This window comes from Otolemur garnettii, unplaced genomic scaffold (assembly GCF_000181295.1).
Source record: "Otolemur garnettii isolate 467f Iridium unplaced genomic scaffold, OtoGar3 scaffold00296, whole genome shotgun sequence".
NCBI lineage: Eukaryota > Metazoa > Chordata > Mammalia > Primates > Galagidae > Otolemur > Otolemur garnettii.
Window position 1 is genome coordinate 493,842 of NW_003852691.1, and position 23,865 is coordinate 517,706.

The 23,865-nt window shown below is 43.8% G+C and overlaps 1 pseudogene; it reads right to left on the reverse strand.

Annotated features, from left to right (window-relative positions):
- Window positions 1-292: 292 nt before the first annotated feature.
- Window positions 293-1,143, reverse strand: LOC100954995 (annotated as a pseudogene).
- Window positions 1,144-23,865: the final 22,722 nt, after the last annotated feature.

Sequence of the window (23,865 nt, forward strand, 5' to 3'; positions counted from 1 at the left end):
TCATGAGTTTGAGACAAACCTGAGCAAGAACAAGACCACATCTCTAAAAATATAGTTGGGTGCTGTGGCAAGTGTCTGTAGTCCCAGCTATCTGGGAGACTGAGGCAAGAGAAACTCTTGAACCCAAGAGTTTGATGTTGCTATGAACTAAGATGCCACAGCACTGTACCAAGGGTGACCAAGTAAGATTCTGTCTCAAAAAAAAAAAATATATAGTTGTATTTTTAAAATAACAAATAAATATATTGCCAGCTTGTAGAGACCTGGGAGGACCAAAATTGTCTACCAACTTTTAAGATTTTTCTACAAATGTTGCTACTGCCTTGAAAATCTTTATGCTTCCTCTTGGAGAAGCTGTCAGTTCTTCAATCTCAGCAACCACATTGCTTCTTGGCCTTTATTGGCATTTGAAGCTATGGTACTTTTCATCAGACCTTCAAGGTAACTACTAAGCTTGACTCTTTTCACAGTGGTTGTGCCTTCTTAAGTCAAAATAGTTTTTTCTGAGGGTTGGATGCAGTGGCTCACACCTGTAATCCTAGCACACTGGGAGACTGAGGTGAGTGGGTTGTCCTGAGCTCACAGGTTTGAGACCAGCCTAAACATGACTGAGACCTTGTCTCTAAAAATAAAATAGCCAGGCATTGTGACAGGAATTTTTGGAGGGTCAAGCAAGAGAATTGTTTGAGCCCAAGATTTGGAGGTTGCTCTGAGCTATGATGCCACTGCACTCTACCAAGGGTGACAACGTGAGATTCTGTCTCAAAAATACATATATAGTGTTTTTCTGGGTCATGAGGATGTGCTTTGTATGACACCTGTCATCTACTGATACCATATTTGTAAATGAAATATAAGTTTATTTAAGGTTCATTGTTTTCTCTACAGGATCAACTCTAGAATGATCTTGCATATATGTTTTGGTTTTTGCTGCACTGATAAGAAACTTCACAATGGAAAGCTGTCCCCACTCTGTGCTGAGAAGTCTAGGGCTGTGAAGCTTTTCAGAGTGATCTATATGTCTGTACAAAACATCAACTCCAAACACTATTGGATTCATAGGGTTTGGTATATCTGCATTGCAGCTGTTTTAACAGTTTCCCAAGGGTGGTCAGAGGCCTGCTCTGATGTCCATATCATCATGGTGATGATGGCTTGTGCAATGTCCAGGAGGCACTAGGGGACAATGAGACAAAGAGGCTACACCTGCCCCAGCCCCACCAGCAGCACCCCAGGTGGCCGCGCAGGCGGCTTCTGGCCTCAGATACGTACTTTCCGTTGGTCGTTGCTCTAAGAACCAGCAGCGGTTTAAAAGTGCCCAGGTTGCTCAGCATCCATAGCGGTTTACCAGTGGGTACATGGGTGCTTTGGTGAACCAGAGTGAAGCAGTGAAAGGTAGGAGGAAATTCCTAGGGTCTCCAGGAGTAGAAGCTGCGGGGGGGAAAAGGAAAAGGGAGAAGAAAGAGCTGTGGGGCATGGAGGAGGCCTCCAGGGACATTGCATGATTACTGGGTACGGAGGGGGGGAGGGGCAGGGTCGTGTCCTGTGGGGCAGGGATGAGGCAATGGGCTTCTCCACTCTCAGAAACTGCTCTTTGGCAGGAGACTGTGTATACCATGGTAACTCAGTCACTGCATGATTTTGGTCTTGGATCCCACGAAGCCAACAATATCTTCTTCAATGAACAGGTGATTAGTTATATTTCCTTCTGAAGACACTGTGTGAAGTGTAATTTAGATCGGAAATTGCAAAAAAAAAAAAAATTCATTCTAGGTAAAAACCCTTCCATCCTGACACATACAGGTAATTAGCCATATGTGACACATAATAACCACATAATCCCAACATGACTGGAATACACATGTAGTTTTATAAATGTAGAGGAAATAAATTAGAAACTTGCATTATTTAACTATAGATTCATCAATCACACATACGTAGTTAAAATCACATATAAAATGAAAATTTTACCAATATATTTCTCAGTGTTTTTTCATGAAACAATTATTTTTAAGGAATCTCTTTCTATGGATCTCCAGTGTCATTTGTTTTCATCACCAGACCCAGTTTGGTTTTTTTTTTTTTTTTTTTTTTTTTGGTTATTTAATGCAGTTTACCAGAGCACACCACCTTCATAGCATAACCTTTTGAATCTATGTATGATGAGGACACTGGAAAGTTTATCACGACACACAAATAGTCATTTGTACAACATGATCATATTTGTTTTTGTTCACATTGGTCTCATGTATGATATTCATGATTTCAAAAACTGAATCCATTTCCCCACCCTTTGTTGTGTTTGAATACATGAAAAAGACTATGTAATACATATATGTAACATTTTTTAAATTACTATAAATTGGAGATCTGTGGACCCAACCACTCAGCATGGGAAATAGAACATGGCCACTTCTAGTGCTTCTCCCTAATTGCATTCATCCTCCTCCTAACACACACCCCATCTTGAATTTTGTAATTACTCCCTTATTTTCCATATAGTTTCACTGCATACATGTTTAACCTTATGCAAGATATACTTTTGTTTTTTTTCTATTTGCAATTTTAGATAAATGAAATCATAGCAGATGTGTTGTGTGACTTGGTTCTTTTGTTCAGCATCAGTTCCATTATATGAACATATTTATCCATATTAGTGTTGAAGGCCATTTGGGAAATAACAGTTATTTGTTGTTATAAAGCATGTCCCTATAACATTCTTGTATGCATACAGACTCATTGCCTTGTGCAAAAATTCCCCTGGCACACAGACAGGACTCCAATTGTTGAATAATCTGATAGTACACTCCCTCCAGGAGTGCATAAGAGTCCTCATTTCTCCACAACCTTTCCAACTCCTGGTATTGTCCAACTTCCTAATTGTTTGTATATCTCCTTGGTGAGAAAAGGTATCTTATTGTGGTTTTCATTTGTATTTATTACTAATGAAAGTGAGAGTGAGTTATCTTTTCAGATGTGTATAGAATTTCTTTCTTTCCTTCTTTTCTTCCTTTGCTTTCTTTCCTTTCTTTCTTTTGAGACAGGATCTTTCTCTGTTGCCCAGGCTAGAGTGCAGTGATGTCATCATAGCTTACTGCAATCTCAAACTCCTGGACTCAAATGATTCTTTAAATGATTCTTCTGCCCCACCCTCCTGGGTATCTTCAGGCACATTCCCCTAACTTTTCTATTTTTTGTAGAGGCAGGGCTTCCTTTGCTCAGGCTGGTCTTAGACCTCAAAAATGACTTGAAGCTGGCCTCAAGTCATCTTCCCACCTCAGCTTTTCAGAGTTCTAGGAATACCAAGCCTGCTGGTATTACTATTTATTAACAGTTTTATGGTAATGACATGTTCAAATGGTATAGAAAGAAACATTTTTCTAAGAATTACATTGGCTATTTCAGTTTTTTTTTTTTATTGTCCCATATGAAATGCACAACTATTTTTTCAAATTCTTCCAAGTATGATGTTGGTGTTTTAATGGGGATTGCATTAAATCTGTAGATGGCTTCGTGTAGTATAGACATTTCCAGAATGTTGATTCTTGCCAACCATGAGCATGCCATGTTCTTCTATTTGTTAACATCTTCTGCTGTTTCTTTTCTCAGGGTTTCATATTCTCACTGTAGAGGTCCTTCACATCCTTTGCTAGGTATATTCTCAGGTATTTCATTTTCTTTGAAGCTCTTATGAAGGATATTGTGTCTTTGATTTGATTCGCAGCTTGACTGTTATTGTTGTATGTGAAGGCTACTGATTTGTAGGCATTGATTTTTATATCCTGTTACTGTATTTCTTGATCACTTCCAGGAGTCTCCTGGGTGAGTCCCTGATTTTATTTAAGTATAAGATCATGTCATCAGCAAATAGTGAAAGTTTGACCTTATCTGTCCCTACTTGAATCCCTCAATATTCGTAGTATTATTCCATTGGCTAGAGCTTCTAGCACTATGTTGAGTAGTAGTGGCTGTTATAAACATAATTGTGTAGTTCCAGTTTTAAGTGGAAATGCTTTCAATTTTACTCCATTCAGTATGATAGTGGCTGTGGGTTTGTTGTTGATGGTTTCTATAAGTTTAAGAAATATCCCATCTCTGCCTATTTGCTTTGGGCACTGTAATCCTGATGAATTTGCCACTGTAGGAAAGTTGATGCTTGCTCCTGCCTGCTTGCTGAACTTTCTCTTTCATTTTGACCTCTGCCAGGTTCATTACTATATGTCAAGCAGATGCTCTGTATTGAGGTGAACCAAGGTTTGAAATCCATCTTGAAGGAGTGTGTGGATCTTTGGTGAACCTTGAGTAATTTGCAGTAATCATGTCCTCTAGTAAAGTTTGCTTAACTTTGGGTCATTCTTCATCTCCTTCAGGGACTTGTATAGTTTGAAAGTTTTTATGCTTTGTAAAGTCCCATAATTCTGTAAGAGATTGCTCTGCTTTTACTCTTTTGTCTTCTGCCTCTTTACATAGCTGAGTTAGCTCAAGAGCCTTGTCTTCGTGCTCTGAAATTCTTTGTTATCCATCAGTGCACTCTGTTATGGAAACTTTCTACTATATTTTGAAACTCCCTGAGTTTCAAACTCCTTTCATTCTTTAAACTCTGATAAATCCTTTCTAACTGGATGATGTCTTTCTTTCATTTCTGAAGTCAATTTTTGGATTTCCTTTTGGTGGTTTTCCACTCTCTCTTCAATTCTTTTCATCGTTTTTGGCATCCTTACTCTAAATTCCCCTTCTATCATTTCTGTAATTTTTTTATAGTTGGGATCATCTGTGGTAGCCTCCTCATGATCCCTTGGCAGAGGGTGGGAGGTTGACCTCTTGTGATTTATCACATTGCCAGAATTTTTTTGTTGGTAATTCCTCATTTGTGCTTTCTTCTTGTTTATTTTCTTCCCTTGTTTACTTTTCTCACTTCCATATTCTCTTTAACTGTTCTTGTCTCTGTTTTAATGTTGAAATGGTCTTTTGGTACAGAGATAAAAGGAGAGGAGAGAATGGCAAATATATATAAAATTAAAAATAATTTTAAAAAAGAATGAATAAGAATGGAAAGAGAAAAATAATACAAATGATAATAGGCCAGCCATGGTTACACATATCTGCAATCCTTGCACTTTGTGAAGACAGGGTGGGAGGATCATCTGAGCTCAGGGGCTCCTGAGCAGCCTAGCAAGATGGAGACCTTGCCTCCACTGAATATAGAAAAGATCAGCCATGTGTTATGGTGGGAACATGCAGTTGTAGATCCTCAGGAGGCCACAGCAGAAGTCACACACTAATCCAGGGTTCAAGGCTTTCATGAGCTACGCCAGTGCTGTGGATTACTGCCACACAAGCCCTAGAACAAGACTCTGTCCAAGAAACATAGAACAAACCATACGAAAATTACAATGAAAATTAAGGATTTCTTAGTTATTATTTAATGGAGTTATGACCAAAGTGGCAAAATGACCTAGAAAGAAAGGAAGAAAAGAGAAAAAAGAAAAAATGGAGAGTGATAGATACAAAGAAGGGGAAGAAAAAGACAGAAAAATTTAATAAAAAAATTTTTTGCTTCAAGACCAGGTGGCAATTTAGGGTTAGGAAAAGAGAAAACAGAAGAAATAAAATTATTTTTCTAATGACACTCAGTGGTGTTCATGGGTTAAGAAAAACTATTTCCAAGTACTTCCTTTTCTGCCTGAGGTGGAGGCAGGAAGTTACTAGGTAGTTACCATGTAGATGTGGATTTGTTTTCTTGCTTTATTTTATTTTAATCTGGAGATGGTAGCTGCCAGAGAATTGGATCCCCATAGAAGTGGGGAAAACAACATACTTAAGTTTATTCCAGACGTCATGGGGGACATGCCTCAGCCATTCAAATAGTTCTAAGGCCATGAAGGGGTCTGCGTAGGAGATGGGATATGCCCAACTTGTCTGTGTCTCCATTGGAATCAGACATGGAGTGGCCTTCCCAGGCCTGCAGACGGATCAGAGCTGGAGGAGCCCTGGGATACTGCAAGACTACTTCAAACCATGGCTGCTACCATGGGTGCCAGATAGTTCAAAGTTATAGCTCTTTCCTCCCCTCTCTTCTTTTGGCTCTCCCAAAATGGCAGGGCCCCCTTCCCAGGGTCCCAGTGAGCAGGCTCCAGGTACAAATTGCCCACTCAGTGCCACTCCTGTGAGGTTCTGAGCTTTGTACAGAGTGATGTCCTTGTAGACCCAGAAGTGGTTCAGCCTGTGGTCCAGGCATTCTGGGTTAATCTAGAGAGGATGATGAAGGATCAGAAAAACCCCTGTGGGTAAGTGAGCAGAACTGGGTTTGGAGATGATGGACTTGGGTTTTAAATAGACCCCACATTGCAGATATGTGGTCTTCTGGGACACAGAGCTGACAGATTTCAAATGAACAGGGTTGTGAGTCTGAAGAAAAACCCAGCCATGTGGCCAGAATCCCTACCTGTTTGCCTCCATTGGAGACCATACTACTGGGTGCTCATATCCTTGTGGGAATGTGGTCTCTGTGAGGGGAGGGGCTGTGTCTGCCAAGTGAGTCCCAGGCTCCTGGAAAGGCACCCCAGTATTCACTAGGCTTCCAGCACATACTTATGGAAAGAATGAAAAGAATGAGCAAGTGTGTGGAAGGGTCACACAGAGACCTACACATAAGTCTCATATGATCTATGCTGAGCAACAACTATAACTGTCACCAGGAAACAAGGAGCCACACGTTTCTTATTGACTGTGGCTTCACCTGTGCCAGCAGTGAGGTAGCAGGTACTGTGCCTGTGCAGGATGAGTTCCTGCCAGGTGGCTGGGAGCCCTGTGTTGGTCTGAAAAACCTTCTTCTGCCCCCGACCAGGTCACCCTGAGACTATAGCTTCATTATCACTAAAGGCTACACAACACCTGACCTATTGCTTTGGTGTATACTGTGCTTCCTACTATGTCAGTAGCACCTTCTAGGGGTCTGGGTCCCAGGATTTTAATGGTGATCAAGCATGGAGCATTTGCAGAACCATCATAACTCCAGAGTGCTGAGCTGGGGTACATGCAGTCATTGATCTGTAATGCCTAGAAGGGTCTGAGCAGGTCAAGCCAGGCAGGCCCTGCCACAGTTCTTCATGTGTTGATGAGCTCCCAGGAGATCCCCTGCAGTGTCAAAGAGGCAGCATTCCATACCCACACTTGGTGCTTTCATGAATCAGGTGTTTAAGGAAATAAAGACTGATGAGTTAATTTAGTTGTGCTTTGGGGTATTTTTCTATGTTCCTTAATCATCCCTCTTAGGAGATTTTTGTCTTTACCTGGACCTTCCTTCATTCACACCTCTCCTTCTCCACTAAGAAAGGTTTTTTCCTCAAGCACACTCCACTCAGGCTCTCTGAGGTATTTTTCAACTAGTCCTGACTTTCAGACTACCACAAAGACCTCTGGATTTTCCAGTTTTAGAAAACATCCTGCTAAGTCAGTTTCATCAGAACCTGCCACCCTCAAAGTCTGTACACCCATGTGGGGTCCCACATCCCCCATCATCCCCCAGCTGATGTCTGGGTTCCTGGCCTCCTCTCAGAAAAAAATCATGTAGACAGAGATTACTCAGAAGCCCACCACCCCCTCTCCTGATATTTCCTGGAGTCTCTGTCCATCACTGGCCCACTCTCCTCCTTGTGTGCATATTCCCACTTGCTCATGCCATGTGCAGAGTCTTTACAAATCCCCATCATGGTGCTTTTTTGCCTTTTACAGTGGTTTCCCTCTGAGAAAAAGTCTTCCCTCTTCTTTTTAACAATCAGTCACTGATTATTCCATTTATTTTCATTTTCATATTTAATACCTGTCCTTTATTTCTTTTTTTCCCCATATTCTCCCCATATTCACTATTAGTTAGGCTTCCTCCATTCCCTAACTAATGGAGGAAAGTCCATTTCCTCCATTAGTTCTCCATCTATGTAAACACACTCCTCCTTGTGGATTGTGTTGTTTGTTGTGTCCATGGTGAGCCTCTGACTGGATTCTTCTGTCTCCCCCAGTCTCCTCTGTCCACAGGCATGCCCTGTATCAGAGGACGAGCCATTGCAAATGATCAACTGTGTTACTCTCCTCTTCACTGCTAAATTTGAGCTGTTTGTTCAAGTCTGTATGATGAAGCCTGCAGGAGAGCTCTATGCTGTGGACTGGAGTTGTGTAAACAGATGAGAAGGCCTGGCTGCTTCAATCAGAATCAGAAAGTGACATGATGTGGAGGGCTGTTGGGGAAGGAGTACCACGGAAAGTTACTCAGTGTGTGGAAGCAATGGAGCCTTGAGAAGGAGCTGGGAGAGAAATCTTGTTGTTTCTAGGTAGGCTTCTGTGTCTTCCTTTCTGTTCTTTTTATTTTATTTACATAGTATTTATTTATTTGTGGCACAGATAGTGTGGATAGAAAGTCACCTACAGAGGTTCTGATGTACCAAAGAGAAATTTTATTTAAGAAGAAAAAAGAACCTAGAGAAAGAGCTGGGAGAGAAACCTTGTTGGTTCTAGGTAGGCTTCTGTGCCTTCCTTCCTGTTCTTTTTATTTTATTTACATAGTATTTATTTATTTTTTGGCACAGACAATGTGGATAGAAAGTCACCTACAGAGGTTCCAGTGTACCAAAGAGAAATTTTATTTAGGAAGAAAAAAGAGAAAGTTTAGAGCACTTCCAAAGAAAGTTGGAAGTGGGTCCCTCTCATGGAGGAGGAATGGTGAGAGAGACCCTCCTTCCTTATTCTTAATATCACTATCAGGGTAGTCCACACTTTAGGGTGGGGTAGTTTGTCTACATTGTTTCATTTAATCTTCATAAAATAAATTGTGTTTAGATAATATGATTATCTTCCTTTAAAACAGATGAAAGAAGACTTAAATAGTAAAGTCTTCAAATTCTGCTTTTTCCTTATAAACAAAGCCCTGTGGTATTCAGAAAGATATTGTACAGAAAACTATGTTCCCAGGCTTCCTAGTTAGTTTTGTACTTCAATCAAATGAGGATGGCACTCCTTCAAATATTCTCATATTACAGATAAAGGATGAGAATTCCCAGATGCTAAGAGTCATGCAAGGCCCAGCCTGTGGAGCTCAGTGGAGCTGACTCAGGTGTCTGTAATCAGCAATGTTCAGTTAATCAGCATGTACACGTTCCTCTGTGCAAGGTGCTGTTCTAGGAACTGCAAAAATACAACCTCCCTTAATCTTCATCACAGCCCCATTAGAGACATATAGCAAGGCAGTTGAGCCACCAAAGACTTGAGTATTTCCAGGGTCACACTGCTATTATGTCCCAGACAGAACTGAAATACAGGCACATCTGGCTCTCTACTCTGTTCTCTTGGCCTCCACCTATGCTGCCCTTGAGCTGTGGTGTTTACTGAGGACAGGAGCCATACTTACCAAGGCCTTAGAGTTCCATCCAATCTCTCTGGGTATTTCATCCTTGGTCCTTGGGCAACATGATGAATGAGATGCAGAAACTTGGCTGACAGATGAAGTCAGAGTTGTGAGGGACATAGGATGTGGGACCACAGAATGTCCTTATGCTCTTTACTCTGACTACATCACTCCCCAGGGCAGAGAATCCAGCCCCAGAGGCTTGCCCAGGACCTGACACAGGGCACCTGATCCTTCTGCTTGGCTTTCAGCCATGATAGAACAAAGAGTGATGCTGTCCTAGACAGTGTTCTGGGCCCTGGGGGGAGGACTCAGTGAGGCAGATGTGGTCTCTGTTCTTCTAGAGCTCATAGTCTGGATGGGGGCAGAGGACACAACAGCTTGGGATAAAACATCCTATGGTGAACGACAGGGACACATGCCACAAAGGAAGGTGTGGGCAAGGGCCTGAGAAGGAAGAGCAGCTTCTAGAGGGCCAGCCCTGGGGAGAGGCAGAGGAAAAGCACAAAGCAGGCAGCAAGAGCAAAGGCCCCGGTGCATGATTGAGTGTAGTAGCTAGTGGAGTCTGACAGAGAGAGTGAGAGGGAAGGTGGGGAGCAGGGAGGTTCCATCCTCCTGTGCAGAATGAGTGTAGCTGCTGACACCAGATGTATCTGTAGCTCCACAGCTCTCCTACCCTACAAGTCTCCAGAAAGAGAGGCAGATGTACAATGGGATGAACCTGAGCTTTGGTGTATTACCACTAGCCTATCAGGTGGCCTCATTCCTCTGGACCTCACTCTTCTCATCAGCAAAATGGGAGGAAAACATCTATCTCAGCAAGATAACTGAGAATGAAGACAAGGGAGGTAACTCAGCAATCAGGCACTGGGCTGGGCATATCCCTAACATAAGGCAAATGGCAGGTCCTCCTGCCTGATGTCCACCCATCACCTTTTATATATATTCATTGCTGCTTGTCCCTGACTGACATACTTTATATTTGTTAGGATAGTGACTATAGATGGTGCCATGCTCTCTATGATCCTGACCTCCCCCTCAGTCTATCTACTTATTGGTATCTGTCACAGTGCTGTGACATACTTTACTGCCCCTTTTCCCACCCAGTTTTCTACACCCTTCCTGCACCAAATTTCTCTCTAGGGTAGCAGAAGGGAAGAAGCAGGGCTTTCCAAGAGGGATCAGCTTTATAGCAATTACTGCTCTTTCCTCTTTCCCAAACATGTTTTCCTCTCCACCTGTATTTTCTGGCCCTGCCAACCCCCCTGCAAGGCCAACACACCTCATTTCTGTGCCTTTGCTTATGACTCAGAATGTCCTTCCTCTGAGTTCTCCACCTCACTGTGTGGTCCCTCCTTTAAGAATAAGATTTAGAGAACTGTATGGCTTTACTGAGGGTCCTGTGGCTCATGCTTTGCCACACCAATCCTGGTCCCTCTTGACTGGTCTGTTTTCTTCTCAGGCATCATGCTGTGACATTCTCACCCCAGCAGACTGAGAATTTCACAATGAAAATAATAATAACTAACATTTACTGAGCACCAAGAACCAGATACTTTTCTAACCATCTGCATCAAATTGTTTAATACTTACAACAAGCCTGAGAAACTGGCTCAGAGAGGTTAAAATTATGTCAAAACTAAAGGAATTAGTAAGTGTCAGACCCAGGATGTTATCTCAGTCAGTGTGACTTTAGAACATATGCTTGTCTGATTAGTGCAAGGTTAAGGCCATTAGGACACATTTGTTGGCTTAACATTTGCAGTTGAAAATGTCATTCTCTTGTGAATTTTATTCCTGTGAATCAAATTTTTAGTATCAAAGCACAGCAGTCCAATGCTTCATTCAAGGTAACAATAAAAGTTCTTTCCAGCCTTTTAGTAGCCTCTCTATGCCCTATCTCAGGGGCATCTCCAACCCTAGGACTTACTATCTGCTCATCCCTCCAGGTTATCTTGTCAAGATATGGGCTTTCTGGTGATTGGGTAAACTGGAGACAAACAGCATCACAGGTTCACATTAAAACATGGATTCCCTGCCCTCCCTAAGACCATTTAGGCTAGATATCCATTTTGCATTTACTGAGTAACTGGCACATGCTAGGTGCTAGGGAGCAAAGTTGAATAGAGGCCTCAAGAACCCCACAACCCAGACTGACACTGTCCAGTATGGTGGGCACTAGTCACACGTGGCCACTTGTGTATGAGTAACTAAAATTCAATACAGTGAAAAATCCCATAACTTGCACACACTAGTCAGCACATTTCAATGTGCAATAACCACACGTGGCTAATGGCTTTAAGGTTGACTTCAGCATAGATACAGAGCATTTTCATCATCTCCTGGGGCTCTTTTAGACAACTGCTGGTCTAGAGGGAAGACAGATATGCCAGGCAGCCTGTAGGTCACCCAGGAAGGCCAGTGATAATAGAGAAGTAGAACCCACATTCAACATTCAGCTCAACATTACGGATGCATCAGAGATGAAGCTGTACACAAGACAGAGAAGGTTCCCATGGGCCTGAGTTTTCATTCTATTTGTGGTGACAAGTGATACACATAGTATCAGGCAGAACATAAAGCAGGATAAGTGAGTAGAGCATTGATGGGGGGAGTGTGGGGTCTGCATGTCTAGGGAGTTGCACTTGAGCAGAGTCCTGACTGATGAAGGGTGTGCCACTGTGTAGGAGAATGCAGATGTGAACTCAGAGCGTTTGATAAGCATGGAGAAGGCCTGAGTGGCCCAGTGGAGGGAGGTATGTGGAGCGTGGTAGGACATAAACAGAGGTGAGAAGAAACAAGTGGAATCCAAACTGATTATCCCAAAGTCCCAGCACTGAAATAGCTTTGGAACATGAACCCTCTTATGATGTGTATTCACATAGTCTCTTATTGTCAGTATATTAGCAAAGCATAATTTCTATCTGTAGAGATAAAAGTCAACACCAACACAAGTTCAAACAATTTCTCACTTTACCCCAGTGGATCATGTGCCCAGGTGATGTGAGCTGGGAGGCAGCACTTTCCCAGAAAGCCTCAACATTGTCTGAAGGAATTATTTCTGTTGTTGTCATGGAACAGGTTTGAACAAAACTGGAGAATAATTGGCTTTCCTGAAATTAGTGGTTAAGAGTTCCAAATTAAACCACATTATTTATAATTAAGGTATACATGAATTCTCTACATAATCAGTGACCTGACCCGTACAGTGAATTAGGTACAGGAGTTGGCAGTACATTCAGGAAGAAGGAACAATGTTTCTTTTAGTAAAGTGGTGGAAATGGCATGATGTATTTATAAAATCTTTTTATTTTGAAATGTCAGGGGAGAAAGGAGCATGTGTGTCATCCTGGATCTGTGGCTGATCCATAGTAGCCTCCAAATGAGCCTTGTTAAGGGCACACGCTGCCCATGGGAGGGGAGTATAGAATTAACTTGAGTAGGGGCCTCATCTGCTGCATGATTTAAACTTTAGCTTAGAAACTGTTTCTGCAGAGGAGACTGAGAGTGGGGATGTTGGGGACAAAGGGCAGAAAGGTGAGTTGGGGAGAGTATGAAGGAACAGAATAGGTGGAGGCTGCTGACAGGAAATTCAAGGGATGAAAAAAATTTTCAGCTCTACTCAACACTCCTATGGAGACCAGTGAGTAACTGGGGTATGCCCAGAACTCATGTGGCCTTTAAATCACTCCCACCCTTCGCATCACTCAATGGTCTTCATGACATACGCAGGCCTCTCCCTTAGGTTTAATGGGTGGGCCCAGCAGCAAGGAAAACAGTCCCTGTTTCCAAGGTTAAGAGTGATTATGGGAAATAGCAAAGAGAAGAAAGGGAGATATAATATTACTCCTTTTTCTGGGAATTTCATATGTCTTTTTCTCCCAAAGAGGCAAATTCTATTCCAAGGGCTAGGACAGAGGTAGAGGCTTGGGCCTTTGTTTTCATGCCTTACTCTTACCTGGGAGCAGAACGCAGGGCCAAAGCTGTCAGGGTGACTGCCCTGTCCTGAGCACCCCATCACTACATTGGACTTTCCTCATTAAAAACCAACCAAGATACAAATGAAAGCAAAGCATAATATCAAAAGCAAAATTACAAAAAGCTCTTTAATTATTTTGCAGCAATGAAAGTATATATTCCCAATGTGGGTGCTCTCCTGTATATCTAAGATTTCTAACATGAAGGGCAGTGAGCCTCCCCCCAAGTCCTGGTTCTGAGGTCTGGGATGGGGGGGTTGAAAGAAGCTCTTCTCCTTCCCTGGGACCCCACACCAGCCCACAGCCCTCAGAAGTCCTTAGGGATGCCTTCAATCATTTGCCCAACCAATTCTTCTGCCCCACACCCCTAAGAAGGGGATTCATGTGAACATGTGCATGGAGCTTTTTGAGGTATTGTTCCAAGAAGATTGGCTTCTGGGGAAATCTTAACGGGGTTCTCCCCTTTTGGCATCCTGCCATGGCCATGGTGCTGCCTGTCTGGCCTCTCTGTGCACCCTTAGGTAGCTGTTCTGGTGCTGGCCTCCTTAGTCTCTAGGCAACAACAGATTCCTGCAGTCAGACTCTGCTGAGTTAGATCACCTGGAACCCTGCCTGGACAGACCCTGCCCTGCTCCTACCTCTAGGGTCTCTGTTTTATGCCCTGCTCCCTTCCAGTGCTCCACACACATGCATGATTGCTCAGGACTCATCCTGGTTACTAGAACCATCCTGGGAGACCCCAGGAAGAGACTAGCAACAATTGGCAGACCAAGGAGGTAATGGTCATATCATGGACCCCAGCTTCATCAATCATTTCCTAAAAAAGACTTTGGAAGGAGTCAGAAACCTCTGCTATTGTTGTAAAGCAGATGCACATTAAGAGGGAACAATGAAGAAAAACCAATATTAAGAATGTGTTATTGGACTCAATATGCCCAAATTACTATCATTTCAAAGTTTTAATAGAAAAATTATTGAGGGATTATACATCAGTTTTTGATGCTATTTCATTAGTTGCACATTTCACCCTTCATAGCACATGTTAAGTGCTCATTAGCTGTGCATCACAGTACTTTGAGATTTCTTGAATTTACCCTTTCAGATTGATATCTATGTTCCACAAAAAATTGATTTTGGGGTATAGTGTTATGTAGGAATGCAGCTTTGTATGTGTTCAAATAAGCATCCAGTTGGCCCAGCAACAATTTATCAAAAAGACTCCCTTATTCCTGCTCTATATTCTGCTAGGTTTGTCTCAAAGAAAGTCTCCACACATGAGTTGGTCTGTTATCTGCTGCTATCATCTGGGTGGGATGCTCCACCCCCATTTTGTAGGAGATGTTTCTAAAGAGCAGATAGTCCCTGGCATGGTTTTAGAATCCTAGAGAAGACAAATAGAGGAAACAGACCAAAATGTACAAAGAAAAACCATCTGGAGTCCCTATGTATCAGTAGCAGAGCCTGAGCTCTGTGTGAGCGCTCAGGGCCCACCCTGTCCTGACTCATTTTATCCATCCCTGCCTTCCTTGACAACAATAGGTGGGCCTCTTTTCTCTCCACACTCTCCTCTATCTTCTCCTAATTTGCCGTGTGATCATGGACCACTTCCCATGGAGAGACCAGTCAAATGTGCAGAGGCTCATGCAGGAAAGGACCAGACTGCCTAGAAAAGGAAATGGTTTAAAGGCACCTTGCATCTGAAGAGCATTAACACTGGGGAAGGCCCAACACAGACAGAAGTGAGACCAGCAAGGAGCTGGTGGTGGACAAGGGCCATGTAAGTGACACAGGCGGAGTGTTTTTTATTTTCCCCTTGCTTGCCATAGGCCCACCAGGTAAGCTAGAAATCAATAGTGCAGGGAATTTCTGGCTCCCCCAAAGTGTTCCAGTCGTAGGGACTCCATCTCTTTCCAGGAGAAGACTTGGAACTTGGCATGTCTGAGCTGCAGGGACTGGATAGTGGGTTGAGATTATAGTCCAGAGGCCTAGAAGGAAGGGATAGGAGGAGCAGAAGAGATGTAGAAGGAGGAGAAGTGAGGAAGGGGAGCCAGATTCCTGCAGTCAGGGGACAGCAGAGGGGCCATCAGTGGGGGACAAAGGATTTTGGCTTGGAGAGCTCCTGGACAGTATAGTGGGAGTGGGGGACATTAATAAGAGGGGGATAGTGGTGGAAGTGAAAAACATAAGGAGCTGCATGGTTCAAGGGAGGAAGCTGAGGGCAGGGATACTGAGGACAAAAAGCAGGAAGGTGGGTTGGGGGATAGCTTGAATGAACAGGATCAGGAGGAGGCAGGGGCTGAAGTCAGGAAATTGGAGGAAGTTTTTCTTCATTGTATTTTCTGTCATGGAGCCAAAGTTCCTCCAAATGTGTACCTGAGATGTCCTAGAATTCCTCTGGACTTTATATAACTCTGGCCTCTGGCATCACTCAATAGCTTTCATGACATTTCAGGCCCTTCCCTTAGGTCTAGAGGGTCCATCAATCTGGAAAATGGTTCCTGTTTGCAGAGTTAAGTGTTATTGTGGGAAAAAAGCAAAGAGAAGAAATGGAGATCTAATATTAGTCCCTGTTCTTGGGATCCCATGTAGTGTTTCCTCAAAGGAAGCAGAGATTGTTTAATGCATTGTAATTGACTCTATATGCCAAAAAAATAATTTTAAAATTATTTTTGTAGTTCTCTTATGTTTCAAATTCCCTCATTTCTCCTCCGAAGGAGTATTATCCTTTTGCCATGGCAAAATTGAAAACATGCATGGATAAGATCGCGAATTTCACTCAGAAATGTGAATGTTTATAATGGAATTTCAACACGTGGCTAACATTTTTTATTTAGCCTAGAAGGATAGTATGAACCTTTTATCCTATTCTTGTAGAGCTGCCGAGAAACAGTATATAGTTATAGCTCTCCACACTGCACCTAGTGGTAGGAAGCCTGACAGTAATCAGAATCTCTCTCCTGGTGCCAAGATGGTGTTGGCCACTGATGCCAGGTGGAATACCAACTAGGACAAGACAGAGATGCTGGATGGGTGGCTAGAGTTTATAGCCAAAACTGTCTTATGAGGGCATGAGAGATATCCAGATTATTTTACGACTGTCAACTTTTCTAAGCTGTCTGAGCTGACGCAGGGGAAGGAGAGAACCCAGCCACATTTAGGGGAAAGCTGGTAGAAGCAATCCAAAAGTAGACTAATATAGTCCCTGAATCAGAAGAAGGGAGAAGTTTGTTGAGTATTGACTTTGTTAATCAATCTGCCTCTTACATTCACAGAAAACTATAAAGCAAAGTGTTAGTGCCACAGAGCAACCCAAAAGAGTTAGTAAATTTAGTGTTTAACTACTGGGATTGGTTGAGGCAGAGAATGATCACTAAAAGTCAAAAATGTTAGGAGCTGCATTTGTGGTCAATCTTCACAGTCCAGTGAAAGACAGACAATGGTGGCATCCAAACACAGGTTGTCTGTGCTGCAGTGTGGGAAGCCCAGACATCTGCAAAAGGAATGCCAGCAGAAGCCAAATGTGGGTAAGAAGGTTTGTAGGGTGTTCCCCCATCCCACTTGTTTCCAGTGCAACCAACCAGGGCATCAAGGAGGAGTTTGTTCAAGAGACTCAGCCTGAGAAACGATGGCTAGCCCACCATCCTGGAAGTGAAGGGCCCAGGTTCTAAGCAGCTCCTGCCATCACTGTATGACCAAAACCTTGAGTTATGGTGAACTTTGCAGTAAGCTCATCACATTTATGCTGGATACTAGAGCATCTTATTGGGTTTTCTTGTCCTTTGGAGATGCCCTCACTTCCTCCTCTGGCTTAGTTGTTGGCATCAGTGGACCACTTATCCACAGGTACTCTCCTTGCAACTTATCCACAGGTACTCTACTTGCTATACATTATAGCTGATTGACCTGGGGCCCCAGAACCTTTGTCAGATTGAGATTTCTTAGCCATATTAGAAGCTATTTTGATCTTTTCCCCAGAAAAGACAAAAAATCCAAATAGAAATAATGTGTCACCTGAGTTAGCTAAGGAAATCTGTCCACCAGAGCAAAAAATGTTACTCCAGTAAAAGTAGAGGTTAGGCCCAGTGTGGGATATCCCCAAAGAGGATTTTTCCTATCCCTTTACACTCAGAGTCTTAGCTGTGTTTTCCTTTTGTGTGGACAGATCCACGCATTGGACATTCTGCCCAGTTAATGTGGACTTTATTCCCACAAAAGTTTTTAGAGAGTGCTAGACTATTAGGAAGTGTTCTCACCCAATATGTGGATGACTTATTAATTTTTAGTCACTTCTATAAATCTTCTGCTCAAAGTAAAAGACTAGTCCTTTGAAATTTCCTTGAAGAAGAGAGATGTAAAGTGTCCAGAGATAAAGCTCTATTATGCAAGCCTGAGCTTCCTTATCTAGGATTTGTCCTTCCCCATCATGAAGGAAAGCTCTGTCACCAAAGTGTCAAAACAGTCTGTTCACTCACTAGTCCTTCTACTAGAAAGAAACACAGAGAATTCCTGAGAAAGATGGGATACTGTCAGATATGGATTCCTAGATAGGAAGGGCTTGCTAAAACACTATAAAATACTTTAAAGGGGGGACATGCAGAAGAATTACTATGGGGAAAGGAGCAGGAAGAGGCTTTCCAATCTGAAAACAGCCCTTTGGAAGGCAGCTGCTCCAGAAATTCCTACTTCGGAAAAAATCATTCATTCTTATGTATGCGACATAAGAATGCCATGTGGCAGTAAAAGAGAAGATACACAGCTAGTGGCATTCAAATGGCCACAGTGTCCTTGGGTAGTTGTAGCCACAGCTGTGTTACTGGAAAGAGGCCCAGACACTGACTTACACTACAGCTTTAACAGTTTAAGCCTCCCACTCTTTGGCCCCAATTCCAATCAGACAAAGTGGACTGTGGTTGTCAAACAATCAAATGCTGAAATAACAGCTTAGACTTTTAGAAACTCTTTAATGTTAAGCTTGAAGTTTGTAAAACTCTGAATCCTGGTGTTTTTATGTGAATGTTTCTAGAGAAGTGGAGATTTGGGTTCAAAATATTTTGAACACTGCCAAGCTATAAAAAGACAACAGAAAACAGTTGTCAGATGATGTTTGGAGCACAGTCAAAAGCTCCTTCCTTCAGTTACTTGGTTTTTGCCCACATTGAGTGCAATAGTAGCCATTAGAATACTGCTTGTTTAATCTTCTTGTTAAGTTTGTATCTTGTAGACTTCAACAATTCCACATGCAGATGACGATGATGCAAGGTTCCCAACAGATCCCAGTGGAGCCCCTGGATGTTTGATCACCTTCCTTCAGCCCCAGTCCCTAAGAACAGGGTGAGACAGGTTGAGGAGAGGGCCCTGTAGGCAGGCCTTCACCCATGGTCAGCAGGAAGCAGCTTTGAATGGTCATCGCCCTTTTCCCGTCAAGATTTCAGGGCCAAATCTCCTCAGGGGTGAAATGTTAGGGACAGATAGGAAACAGGACAAGAAGAAACAATCAAACAATACCTAAGACAAAGGAACGCACTCCACCCAGGGTTTTAGATAGAGCTAAAGGAGCTTCTATCGGACAACAGGACACCTTAGAAGACAACAAATCAGATCACAGGATCTAAAGTGAAACCATGAGAGCTTCTGTGGTTTCTGACAACAACTAGGATGCGCAGTTCCAAGTAGGGAACCCTAAAATTGACCTTGTGTAGTTGAGCCTGTTATTGTAACATCATTTATATTTTCCTCCACAAATGCATATAATTAAAAATGGAATTACAGGATAGGAGTAGTATAACATTAGAAATGCATAAACATGAGCTTAGAAATGAATAAAACTAGAAACAAGCAGAGCAAAGCTAAGGTTAGAAACATAAATAGTCCTAGGGAAAATGGGAAGGGGTCCATCCACTAGCAAAAAAAACAAACCACACCTCCCTCTCATGTGTGTTCTATCTGCTTATAATCTGAGGTGTGGTCTTTTTGATTGTAAATGTATGTGTGCTCTATTAACTTATTTACACATAAAATAAAACCTGCCTAATTGTACTGCTGTGTTGACTTGCTCTTTTTACACCAGGTCTGCTAATGCTGTTGAGCTTCCTCTTTTTGTGTAGCCAAGGTCAAGTGCTTTCAGTTTCTGGGGGCTGGATGCTAGTGGCATCCAGAGAAAGCCCAAATTGTGGCTGAGATCTCCGAGACCCTCAACAGGGAAGGTTCAGGGGAAGATGCATGTGTGTTAGGAAGTTTGTTACATAACCCTGAGGTGTCAGTTAGTCCAAAGGTGGGAGGCAAAATGGTATCCTGCCAGGGGAACAGCAGGACAGGGTAGGTAGCTCAGTTAGTGTGTAAAAGACAGTGTGTGTTCATACCTCAGAGTCTCTTCTCCACTCACAGAGAAGGACCTGTCTCACTCTTCGACATGGATTATTCTTATACTTTGTGTGCTTTTGGTCTACAATGAATGCATCCTAATGGGGATGCCTTTAGGTTCATGATCACTCCATCACCGGCTCAGCACCAGTGCTCATTCTTAACACTGGGAGCCAAGAACCAGGGAACATCTAAATCCAGTGGAACTGATTGTTTAGGGTTTCCTGTTCATAATGGGGGATCCCTCAGAGCTCTGGTAAAGTGAGGTTACAGAATGATGTGGGTTTGATGGAGACATTTTGTGTGTTTTGTTGGAGGCTGTCTTTTGAGTTTATTGGAGATTTGCGTGTGTGTGTGTGTTGGAGACTGCTTTGTGTGATTGTCAGAGGCTCCCTTTTTTATTTATTTTTAGAGGCTACATTTCTTTTTGTGCCTGTTACATGCCCATTAGCAGCACTGTCTTTGTAACATCCTGTTTCTCCCTTTTCCTCTGTTGATTCCTAAACTCACAGAACCTCTGTTTCTCTCCCCACTCTTACAGAAGAAAAATTACACCCCCTGTGTATTCTACAGGTTCTCTGGTTAAGTTGTTGCACATTCTTTTTCTTTTGTTTCCCAGTTGCCCTACCTCTGACTATGCTCTACTAGGTATATTGCAACACTTGTATCCCTGTGTTCCATCTCTCCTCTGCAAACCTCTGAGCTTTTATTTCCCTTCTTAACTAAATCTGACATTGCTGGGTTTGGCCATGATGGCTTTGCTAACATTCTAGAGTGGGGGAAGTGAACTAATTACTGTTATTAGTTCCCTGCCAGGCAAAGGGGTTTCCCTACACCTATGTCTGACAAAAATCCTGTTGGGGGGCAGAGCTAAGATGGCAGACTGCAGCCAGCTTTTTACAGAAGCTCCTATCCAGAAGGAGGCTTAAAGGACAGAAGTTTAGCAAATTAGCGGATGGTTTGGAGCAGAGCCAAGAGAGAAGATTGAAGAGCACACTTCAACCTTCCTGAGGTGAGCTGCAACCCCAAAAATACAACCAAAAGGAACAAAATCCACCACAAAGCAGACGGGAATCCCCTCCCCCACAACAAGGGCTCACAGTTTACTCCATGCAAACAAGCGAGCAGAGTTCAAACTTCCTCCCACGCTTTCCCACGGGAGAGACCCCCTAAAAACTGGACCTCCTACCCCTGCTGGCGTACCATGGCACCCTCCAGCCAGGCATAAAACTGTAAAACTGTATAAATCTGTATATATTCCCCACCTGCAACATTGAACTCTGAGGAGTCCTCACCCACCCACTCCAAGGTCTGGAGGTTTGTTACCTGTGGAGTCCAGATTCTTGGGCATCTCCTTGAAAGAAGTGGAGGGGGAAAGGGCTCGTGCTGTTCTGTGCTGACTGTGGTGTGGGCATGAGGAGAGGAGAATCAGCTCAGGAGATGCCAGTGCAGCAACGGTGGCATCCTGAACTGCAGGCTGACGCCATTCCAGCCCCATCCCTTTGGGTAAGCAGAGGTTTCGGACAGCAGCCACAGACAGGGTGCACATAAATTTCTTGGGTGGAGCACCAGCCCTCAGGGGGCTAATGCAGCTGAGACAAAGGCAGTGGGCAGGCAGAGGCTAGAATTGACACTTGAATGTAAACTGCTATCAGTCTGCTACCCAGAGCTGAATGCTCTGTGATTTACAGAGAAATGTAGCCAGACAGAAGCCTAATTTAAACACACAAGACTCCCCCTGCTGAACTCAGATTTCTGGCTGATTTAGCTAGGTAAACCCCAGAAGCAGTGGCCTACTGGAGAGAATAGGGCCACAGACCTGGGGGACTACAAGTGACTGGGTGCAAGGTGGGGAAGGAGGTACTAACCTTCCCAGACTAACCCATTTGCCAGGTGGGTCCCTTTGCCCTTGCAGAGCACTGGAGCAAGTTATATCTGAACTGCAAGCAGACCCCTCTTATCTAGCTCCCAGAGACATTTGAACTCTTCCACTTGAAACAGGTGCTGAATGGGACAACTGATTTGGACCCCTCAAACCTGGTAGATCACCCAAGGACTATTCAAAGGGGCACCCCAGGTGTATGGTTGAGGGAAGGTTTAAACTATAGAAAACTGTATACATTCTCCACCTGCAACACTGAACTCTGAGGAGTCCCCATCCACTCACTCCGAGGTTTGGAGGTACGGAGTCCTGATTCTTGGGCATCTCCTTGAGAGAAGTGGAGGGGAAAGGGCTGGTGCTGTTCTGTGCTGACTGTGGCACAGGTGTGAGGAGAAGAAAGTCGGCTCAGAGTATGCCTTCAGTAACAGTGGCATCCTGAGCTGCAAACTGACACCACTCAGGCCCCATCCCTTTGGGTAAGCAGAGGTTCCAGACAGCAGCCACAGGCAGGGTGCACATAACTTTCTTGGGTGGAGTGCCAGCCCTCAGGGGGCTAATACAGCTGAGACAAAGGCAGTGGGTGGGCAGAGGCTAGAATTGACCCCTGAATGTAAACTGCTATCAGTCTGCTGCCCAGAGCTGAATGCTCTGTGATTTACAGAGAAATGTAGCCAGACAGAAGCCTAATTTAAACACGCAAGGCCCCCTTGCTGAACTCAGATTTCTGGCTGATTTTGCCAGGTAAATTCTGGGAGCAGTGCCCTACTGGAGTGAATAGGGTCACGGACCTGGGGGACTACAAGTGACTGGGTGTAAGGTGGGGAAGGAGATATTAACCTTCCCAGATTAACCCAGTTGTCAAGTGGGTCCCTTTGCCCTCACGGAGCGGGGCGGGCCCCAAAACAGCTTGCTAGAGTGGCACACCTCACGGGCAGCAGGCTCCTGCTATGGGCAGGCCCAGAACTGCTCGCTAGTGCCGCAGGCATCCCGCAGGCAGAAGTGAAGAAACCCTACATTCCAGGTAGACCCAAAACAGCTTGCTAGAGACACACACACCCCACGGGGGCAAGGGGAGGTGTTCCCCACTCCAGACTCCCAAGCTGGGTGGGCCTAGAACTGCTTGCTAGAACCATGCATGCCCTGCAGATGGTGGTGGAGGGGTCTACCACTCTTGGATGGCCCAGAACTGTTTGCTAGAGCCACATACGTCCCTCAGACAGAGATGGAGGAGGTCCCCGCTCCGGGCTCCCGCACTGGGAGGGCACAGATCGGCTTGCTAGCACTGCATGTGTCCAATGGACAATGGTGAAGAAGTCCCCCACTTCCCCCCAGCTACTCTGGTGGGGCTGAACTAGTATTGATCTGGTCGCTGTGTGCCCTGCGCTACCACTGCCATTTCCCTACCCCCTGGCTGCTCCAGGGTGCTGAACTAGGACTGATCTAACTACAGTTCCCCTGTTCCACCCGTTGCCCCAGAGGGACCGAACTAGGACTGATATGGCTGCTGCCAGTTTATTGCCCCCCAGTCGCCCGGCAGGCTGAATAAGGTCTGATCCGGCCACGCACACTCCTGTGCAGCTGTTGATGTTCCACTGCACCCCAGCTGCCCCAGCACCCAAGAACTGGGAGAAGACAACAGACACACTATGCCTGTCTCTCTGGGCAACCAGAAGAAGCCACCAACTGAACGGTTCTGATAAGGCCTCCAAACAAGGTAAACTCAGCATAAAGTGGAACCAACAGAAAAACTCTGGCAAGTCAAATAACTGAAGTAGATCAATTCCTCCAAGGGAAAATGGGGAAGACACAATTGAAAACCCCATCTATAAACAAATGGCTGCAATGTCAGAAATCGAGTTCAGAATGGAGATAGCAAATAAGATTAACAGAATGGAAGAAAGGAAGGAATTAGGAGCTCAAGAAATTATTCAAAAGATATCTCAAGAAATTATTCAAAATATATCTCAAGAATTCAAAGATTTCAAAGATAAAATGATCAAAGATTTTGAAATACTGAGAAAGGAGGTTGCAGTCCTCAAGGATCTAAAAGACACAGTGGAATCCCTCCATAACAGAGTGCAACAGGCAGAAGAAAGGATCTCTGATACTGAAGACAAACCTTTTGAAGAAGCTCAGGAGAGCAAAGATCAAAAGAAATGGAGAGCAAAAACAGATCTCACTCTCAGAGAACTCTCAGATAATTCAAAGAAAACTAATATTCGCCTTATAGGAATCCCAGAAAGTGATGA